The sequence below is a fragment of the Triturus cristatus genome, chromosome 8 (genome assembly GCF_964204655.1).
Source record: "Triturus cristatus chromosome 8, aTriCri1.1, whole genome shotgun sequence".
NCBI classification, from domain to species: domain Eukaryota; kingdom Metazoa; phylum Chordata; class Amphibia; order Caudata; family Salamandridae; genus Triturus; species Triturus cristatus.
In genome coordinates, this window is record NC_140591.1 from 1,618,229,397 (window position 1) to 1,618,238,438 (window position 9,042).

Here is a 9,042-nt window from a genome sequence, read left to right on the forward strand (position 1 = left end):
TGGTGAACTTTAGCAGGCAGCCATCCTCCAAGAGCTATCAAGCACTTCAACTTCTTAAACTCCTTTGTCAGTTTCAGCCCTCTTTCCTTACACTTCCCCACATATGCCATGTCCATCCTTCTAAGAATCCCACGTGCAAAATAGGGCAGGAATGAAGTTGAGGAAAAACAAATAGCGGAGTTAAAAAAAAATCCATAATCCATTTTGATGTCTGAGTAATAAAAGGATTTTTACACAAATCACTGAGTGGTAGTGCAAAACACAAGTCCTGGATCCCGCTGCTGAATACCTGCGGGGGAAAACGAGGGTATTAGTTTTTTTTATTTAAATCTTTATTTTTCAGTTTGAACACATAATAATCAAGGAATCAATATTGGAGCGGTACATTGTCAGGCGCCTCATCACAGAACAATGATATACTATGACATACATAACATAATATTTAGCAACAGTAGAGGAAATCCTGTCTATAGGGCAGATGAAGCTAGTAAACTGCCAGTCCCTATTACGTATGATCAGCGATGTGATCTATAGCAACTTTATGTATAGTAGCAGTTACCCAATCCGTAGGCAGATTCATCCAATGAGATAAGCGTAGTGTAGAAATGTGAGTACAGAGCACATTAAATAACAGGAGTTTCGTGCCTATAGGATGCCCTCGTAACCCACCCCTTCTGGCACAATGCTGCATTCAGCTTGTGTATCGGTGTCCCTGCTCCTCTCAGCGATGTACGCCCTGTAAGGGCCCCATATGTCTTTGGGGCGTGAGGAGCTTGGCATTAGTGACGCGTAGACTTCACAATTTACATTAAAAATAAGCTAGGCTACGCAGCCAGGCCTGCAGTGTGGGTGCTGTTTTCTTGCCCTACACTAGCGCTATCTCCCGCTTAGCCAGCAGAAGCCCAAGTGCCACAACCCTCCTAGTTTCCTTGGGGAAGTTGGTCGTACATCCTAAAAGTGCGATTTCCGGAGTGGGGGTCAGCGACATGGAGATCATGTCACCTAATGTGGCATGCACCTGATCCCAATACAGGTGTAGTTTTGGACAAGTCCAAGTCAAGTGGGCGAAGTCCGCTTGAGGGGCAGAACATTTCAAACAATGGTGTGGTCTAGATGGGTCTATCTTATGTGACCAAGCAGGAGTGTGGTACATTCTACGAAGGAATTTAAAGTGAATGAGTTTGTGTCTGCTGTTGAGAGATATTTTCTTCGTGACCATGCAACACTGTTTCCATTGGTCATCCGATATGGGCCGGCCTAGATCACGTTCCTATGCCGTGCAAATTTTAACGTCAGCGATTGGACGAATTTTGAGACATTCTCTGTACATTTTGGAAATTAAACGAGTGCCCCTTTCACTCTCAATTATCAGCCTTAATGGGGCAGCAGGTTCTGGCACCACTGGATATGTAGGAAGAGCGGCTCGCAGTATGGAATGCATAAGTCTCAGTATAAAGGCATCCATGAATGAGCAGTTTTGAAACCGAACATCCTCCGACACTGAGAAGACATGATCTTTCGGAAATAGATCGCCTAGCTTTTGGACATCAAACTTAGCCAGTGTGCGTTGGACTAGTGTTTCTCCCGTGATGGGTAGCCATGAGGGGTTTGGAAGCGGTAACGCCGGTGAGTACATTAGAGGCAGCCCCAACAGTCTCCGTAGCTTCTCCCACGCCCAGCTAGTGGTGGACACTGTCTGGATATCCAGTGGGTCCCTAGGGAACCCCTTGGGAAGTACTGTGGACAACCTCTGTGGGAGCACCAAATCTGCCTCTGGTCTCAAGAAAGGGATCCGGGTGATACCATGCGTAAGCATAACTGCACTGCGCAGTTAAATAATATAAATACATGTCTGTGATGCTGAACCCCTCCCCCTCATACGGTAGAGTCAAAATCTGCCAGTTAACCCGCGGTCGCCTACCCCCCAAACCAATCTAAGAAGGAGTTGCCGCAGCTACAGAAAAAAGTACTGAGTGAGGGGAATGGGAATATTTTGAAAGAGATATAAAAATTTCGGCAGTACTATCATTTTAATAATTGCGACCCTACCCGCCATTGACGGTGGGAGACAAAGCCACCTCTCTACTTGTGACTCCAAAGAGCTAATGGCTCGTCCATAATTTAACCTAATTATAGTAGATGAGTCCATGTGTATATGGACGCCTAAATATTTGACCGTGTCATGACACCACTCGAGTGGATATCCACAGTCCCAAGGAACTGTGCTGCGTTTCAACGGAAAGAGTATGGACTTGTGCCAATTAATGCCAAGTCCAGAAAACCGACCAAACCGCAAGATTTCCCTAATAATTGGCTCAAGATTGAGCTGTGGATGTCTCACATATAGAATAGTATCGTCTGCATAAAGGGATACCAGCAATGGACCAGTTTTAAACTGCAGACCATGGTGTAAGTGGCGTTCCTGGAAATGTCTTATTAGGGGGTCCATCGCTAGAATGAACAATAAAGGGGACAAAGGGCATCCCTTCCTTGTTCCGCGAGTCAAACGAAAGGGTTGGGATAGCGTGCCGTTAGCGCGCAGCCTGGCAGTTGGGCTAGTGTATAAGAGAGCTGTAGTGGAAACCAAACCCTCAGGCATTCACATGCGACGCATCACGGAAATAAAAAGGGCCATTCTAAGGAATCAAAGGCCTTTTCGGCATCTAATAACACCGCCGCTGCTGAGATCATGGGATCTATCCTATGAATAACTGCAAAAAGGCTCCGCAGATTAAGCGAAGTGGATCGCTGGGGAACGAACCCCGACTGCGCAGGGGAAATAATATACTCCATTAACAAAGATAGCAATCACCTTAGCTAATATTTTATAATAAAGGTTTAATAAAGAAAGGGGTCTATACAAGCCAGGTTTAGGAAGAAGAAGAATGACGGCTTCTCTAAAGGTGGGGGGGAGAATGTGTTTGTCCAACGCTTCTGCATATACCTCTAGCAATCGTGGGACCAGAATGTCTGTACGCCTTATAAAAATCTGCGGTGAACCCATCGAGGCCCGGAGCAGAGGAACCTCGGAGCGCATCTATGGCCTCCACCACATTTTCTTGGGATATGGGTATAGCCAGGAAGTCCTGCATATATTTCTCAAGATAAACTAGCGCAATTTCGGATAAGTAATCTTCCTGGGCGCTGAGATCGCCGTCTATTCTGGATGTGTATAGGGTTTTAAAGTGGGTCAGAAATGTGTCTCTTATCTCTGGAGTAGAATACACAGACTGGTCATCTGAGTTTCTAATTTCAGTTATGTATGCTCTACTGTAGGGGGGGCGGAGTATGTGTGCCAGTATTCTGCCAGGGCGCTCGCCCTCTCCGTACCTCCTAGCCGTGTGATATTTACCTAGGTATAATAGTTCCCTGTCTGCAGCATCCCGGAAATCGACCAACAGAGCCAAGCGCCGAGTTTCCACCTCCGCGGAGGCGTTCTCAAGCATCTCTGCGTCTAATGCTGATATGTCCTCAATGCGGGCTAGGGTATTGCGCAGGTCTTTTAGGACTCCCGCATTTTTGGCAATACAAACCCCCCGAATATATGCTTTAAAACCCTCCCATAGGACTGCCCATGTATCCACCGATCCAGTGCTGATGTCAAAATAGTCTTCTATGGCTGCCCTCACCTCCTCAAGAAACGCCTGGTCCTGAAGTGCCCTACTCGGAAATCGCCAATGTCTTTCGAATCCCCCAGGGCGAGGGATAGCAAGCCTCAGCACCACGGGGGAATGATCTGAGTATGTCCGTGGCAGTGTATCTAGTGCCCGGAACCAGCCCACGATTCCTGGCGAAGCCAACCAGTAATCAATTCTGGTCCAGGTGTCGTGATACCCGGAATAGTGAGTATACGAAGTAGAAGCCAAATTGTGTGTACGCTCTATGTCTACCAAAGAGAATTAGCGACCGATATCTTGTAATGCAAGGCGAGAGCGGGGTTTAGTGTCCGGCGAGGTAGAAGTGCTGTCCCTTGTAAGATCTAATAACAAATTGAAGTTGCCTCCCATAATAATCAGACAGGGGTTTAATGCCAATAAGTGTACTTGTAATAAGTAAAAGAACTCCGGGGAATCAACGTTAGGACCATAGATGCCTACAACTGCAACAAAGTGACCCATTAAAGTACCTGTAACAATCAAGAAACGGCCCTCATTGTCTTCTATCACTCTACTCGGGGAGAAGGGGACCCTTTTGTGGATAAGTATGGCTACCCACCTCGCATATTTGCTGTAATTAGAAAAATATCTGTGTGCCCCCCAGCTTGCGGCCATTGGTGAAACGTCTGAGTTGGACAAGTGTGTCTCCTGTAAGCAGGCTATATCAATGTTATGTCACAATAGGTAGTTGAGCACCTGGCTTCTCTTACGGGTGTTGTTTAAGCCTCTAACATTCCATGACATAAGGGACAGCCCGAAATGCCCAGACCAGTTACCTAACTGTGCCATAATAGGATTAAGATATTAAATGTGTGTAAAGAAGCTAAGCAAACGCCTTGTGACAATGACCTGTGAACTAATCCCCAGAAAACATTGAACATACTGCAAAAGTCCCCCCCACCACCCAGCCTCACCCTATCCCTAGCGAGGCAAAACCATGCCCCTCGGAACATCTGACGGTGCCAGTGGAATGAACATTTACATGTGAAAACAGCACAGAAACAGTAATTTTTGCAAACACAGCAACCAAAACAAGGTATACACCACAAGGTGTGGCAATGCCACGTCGGCCGGACCACCAAATTGTAACCTCAGTAAATAATATGAAACCACTTAATTAAAGCATCAGTCTCAGAAAACCCATATGTCAATGTCGGATCATCCAGTCCCAGTGTTAGAGAAGAGCTCCATGTTGGCTTCAGAGCCGCTTCGAGGAGGAGACGTAACCCGCTCCGTCGGCACTGCTCCATTGTTGTCTTTCTTATAGTTGTGGCAGAACTCCTGCGCTTCAGTTGGGGTGTCAAATATGCGCGATCTGCCTCCCACATCCACCTTAAGCCTAGCTGGATACAGCATTCCGTACCGTAGCCCCAGATTCCTTAGAGTAGCCTTCACCCCATTAAACTTGCGGTGAGCGTCCTGGACCATAACCGTGAAGTCCGGAAAGAAAGATAGTTTAGACCCCTGCCACTGTACTTCGCCACGCTCAAGGGCGGCACGCAAGACAGAGTCCCTATCCCTGAAGTTCATAATTCTTGCAATAATGGGTCTCTGTGGAAGTCCAGGGTTGGGGCGGGGGCCTAACGATCTGTGGGCACGTTCTACTACAAACCCCTGAGTAAAGGTCTCCTTGGCGAACAAATCAGATAGCAATTGTTCAACGAAGACGTCCATACGCCCAGTAGTGGCTGTTTCTGGTACGCCTAGGATACGCACGTTGTTGCGCCGACTGCGCGCTTCCAAATCCTCATTCTTGATCGCGACCTCCTTCAAGATTCGTTCCACTCTGTCCAGTCTTTTCTGTGACTGCGCAGCGCCACCTTCCACATCCGATAGCCGAGCCTCTGCCACATCTAACCGACGGTCGTGCGCCTGAACTATAGAGCCCATTTCTGCCAGGCTTTTGTCCAAACCTGCCATCTAGGGCCCTGAATCCTGCTCTAATTTCCTGAAGCATCGCAGCTGTTAGAGACGGAGGGTCCTCTAAGTCCGAGGTTCCCTGGGCTCCGTCCGCCATGTCGGCGGGTTCGTTGGTCGCGTTGTCAGAGATTTTCTCGAAGGGCAAGGTCCTCTGCTTAGGATCTTTGCGGCCCATGCCTCTGGGTGGTGAAGGGGCACCACCAAGGGGATGCCCGGCGTGGTAAGCGTATGGACTGGGACCCGGAGTGGTCCCAAGGCTTCGCCCAAGCTGGACAGTCGTGTATGGCTGTGTAGGCAGCTTTCCCGGTGATCAGCCCGCCAAGCCCAACCCAAGAGCAGTGATAGTTTGGGCTCCGCACCAGGCAGGGTGCAATTTGGGCCTGCAATGCGTGATCAGCCAACAGTCAGGCCCCTCTTGTCGAAGCGTGTATGTCTTACAAATCAGTCAGGGCCACGTGCCAGGCAAGGCAGATAATGACACATGTGGAGTCAGCGACCCATCGCCCAGCAGGTCTTAAATAGGCCTGTCAGTGGTCATTAGATGCGTGGGGCCACCTGCAGTCTCCAGAGCAGCTGCACTGATGCCGCGGTCCCCTCGAGCTCTCTGTGGAGAGGAAGTGTCAGACGTATATGGCTACACTGGAGGGAGATATGCCGCAATGTAAAAATGAACCGCCCTTGATGAGCTGGTAGCGCAGAGAGATCTAGGAGCGTGAACTGCCGGCAGATAATGAGAGGTGCAGTCTCTGAGCTTCGTGCAGGCCCATAGGAAGCTGGTCAGAAGGTGGAGCCACGTTTATGCAGACATCGATGCAGCATCAATATTGTGTGTGTTCCAGGGGCCTCGTCTACCGTCTCCATCAGTGTGCAGGCCATGCCAGGCCTGTCGGACCTGAAGAGGGAGGAGGGAGCAAGGGCCGCTCAGCCGGCCCATCAGCTGCTTCAGCTCCGAGCGCGGAACCAAGCAGGCCGCCCCCGCGTGCCCGCCACACCCCCCAGGCAGCTCGGGGACCAGAAGGCCCTGTTCCCAACGCGGTCCCCTCAGCAAACCCGTGAACGCTGGGACGGGCCGCGCTCTGCACATGCCGTACCCGCAATCCGGAATGCAGCAAACCTCGGGGGTGCGGGGGAGGGCAGCTGCGCAGCTACAAAGCGAGCGATACCGACACATGGATCCGACGGGCGGCCCCCGCTCACCTCACATCCCGGTCTCAGCAGCTCTCCACGGCAGTATCAGCAAGGCTGCAGGCCGAGGCCCCGGGTCACGGCGCCTTCCCACGCAGCTCCTGGAATCTCCGGAATCACACCTCGCCGCGGCTCCTGGCAAATGTTGCTGGATTCCTCTTCCCCTCACGGGTTCATCAGTGAGTTTTCTGTGTCACCATATGGGGCTCCACATAGTGAAAAAACGCTTTTGATGTGCCCGGCCGACGGAGTTTCAAGCACAAGCGGCCATCTTAGACGCCTGCGTGGCCACGCCCCCGCCATGGGGGTATTAGTTAAGGGGGAAGGAATACCCACATCAGGTAATACCCACTCTTGGTGGGCAGCAATGCCTACTTAAGTATGCGCTGTGAATATTTAAAAGGAGGGTTTAGGCATGTCAAAAGTGGTTATTTTAACTGGTTGAATTTGCAGGTCAATCCTGCACAGCAAGGCTACTGGTGGCATGCATGTAGTTATGTTTGCATCATCACTGCTGTGGGTGGCACGGTGGTGAGTGCTGCATCCCGCTGGTGACATATAAATTACTGTGGCTGGGTACATTTGGGGAATATGCTAGCGACCTCTAGGTAAGTTAAATATGCCAATTTTTATCATAGTGAAAGGAGGAGCAAACCAGTGGTAAAGTGCACAGAGGTGTACAGGCAGCAAAAATACAGTTCAACTAAAGGCAAAACAACTCCGGGGGTGACCTTGCAGGAAGTAAACATTTCTAACAGTTTCCTTTAACGACATGCACAACAGCAACTTGGTCCTTTATACACATCTTTTCAAAACACTATTGTGTGGACATTCAATTCCACAGAGATGCACAAATAGGACAAAATGTATTAAAGCGCCTGTTTGCGCGCATGAACTAATTGAAACCCTATGTCCACAAATTGGATACTGCTACAAAAGGAATGCACCACATTCAAGTCCACGAAAGGTTCACGCTGCTAAACAAAACTGTTACTTACATTTTCACAGTTTTTATTAACAGATTACAGTGCATTTCCATAATAAATCAGTCATGCCTGTCCCATACAATATTTACAGTTAGACAATGGTGGGGCATATTCTCAAGGAGTTATCGCCGAGTTATCGGTATCTTATCGCAGCCAGAGTCGCGATAAATTTATCGCCAAATTCACAAGCTGGTGCAAACAGCCGATATCACCAGTTTTCCTGCTATAGCATCCTCAAAAAACATCGCCACAGATGACCCCGGCAACTATAGCTAATGAGATGCAGAGTAGGAGTTCCCGAGCAAAAAGCCGCGACAATACCACACCTCAACATTCTCAACGACCAGCCAGATCGGCGATAAGAACACAAAATATGCAATAAGGCGCGTTAGCAGCAGGAAACTAACACCTGCTCTGACCTGGTGCAAAGTCAGACGACAACCACGACAGAAAAGGGAGCCCAGGCCACAGCCACACCTGAAGACCAACAGATGCCATTGAGCCACTGCTCACGCAGCTCGGAGCCCCAACAGTGCCACAACATTCACCAACACCATCATCACCAAGACCGCCCTCCCAGACCACCACAGAGGCAGCGCAGACAAAGGCAGCAGACCCTCATAAACGCACCAGACCCACAAACCCAACACCAGAGAATGTCAGTGCCCACCACAGGTTTAAAAAAGACAGCCATCCCTCGCATCCTGACCACCATTGCCCACAGGCAGGTGGCACCAACACAGCGGACAACCAACATCCCACCTCAGACAAAGTTGCTGGCTATGCTGCACCTGATGGCCTCTGGTACCTTCCAAACAACAACTGCCAGAGTCGGAGGAGTCTCACAGCCAGCCCAATCCAAGTTCCCCACAACTGTCTTGGATGCCATCATCAGCTTGGCACCACACTACCTATACTTCCTCCACACTGCGCAGCAACAGCTGGAGGCCAAGCAAGGCGTCTACGCCACAGCTGGCTTCCCGCACGTGTTAGGGGGCAATTGACTGCACACATGTCCTACTTGTGCACCCTGGCAACACTGCACACAAGAACCGAAAGCACACGTATTCCATCAATGTACAGGCAACAGTGGACCACCAGGGAACCTTTCACCAACCTCAACGCCAAAAACCCAGGCAGTGTGCATGATTCCTACATCTTCCAACAGTCCATCATCAATCAGCGCTTCCAGGCTGGCACCTACGGAAATGCACTGCTCGTTGGCAAGTACCAAATGAACACACCACACACCTCAACTTCACAATCAAGCAACTCACAACACTGGGAATGCACAC